Raw genomic sequence first — 435 nt, forward strand, 5'->3', positions numbered from 1 at the left:
AGATTAACCCCATAACTTTGTTTCTTTTTCAAAAATGTCTTGACCAGCTCTTTGATGATTGTGATGTTTATCTCCTTCTCCGCAGCCGAGCCCAGCAAAAGAATGGCACAGAGCGGTTGCTGCCCAAGCCTGGGTGCTCCTGGTGGTCCTGCACGATGGGCTGTGCAGTAGGGTTGTCGTTGGGAGAACCCTCCTTGGCCTCTCCTTGCGCAGGCTCGGCACTGTCGGTGAAGCTCACCTCACAAAGATCTTTGGAGAGAGGGAGGCGGGGATCTGAGCACAGTGCGAGCCTCCCCTGCTCCTGCCTGCCCGCCCTGCATGAGGGCTCTACTCACCACCATGCTGGTCGGCAGCCCCAAGCTCCTGGGGGGGTGGGGCTCCTGGACTGGGCTCATGAGCAGGGTTCTGGGCAGCGGCCAGGAATTTGCTGTGCTT

The 435-nt window shown here is 58.4% G+C and overlaps 1 pseudogene; it reads right to left on the reverse strand.

Annotated features, from left to right (window-relative positions):
* Nucleotides 1–67: 67 nt before the first annotated feature.
* Nucleotides 68–435, reverse strand: part of LOC105520221 — a 71,984-nt pseudogene continuing 71,616 nt past the window's right edge.

This window comes from Colobus angolensis, unplaced genomic scaffold (assembly GCF_000951035.1).
Source record: "Colobus angolensis palliatus isolate OR3802 unplaced genomic scaffold, Cang.pa_1.0 Scaffold372, whole genome shotgun sequence".
NCBI lineage: Eukaryota > Metazoa > Chordata > Mammalia > Primates > Cercopithecidae > Colobus > Colobus angolensis.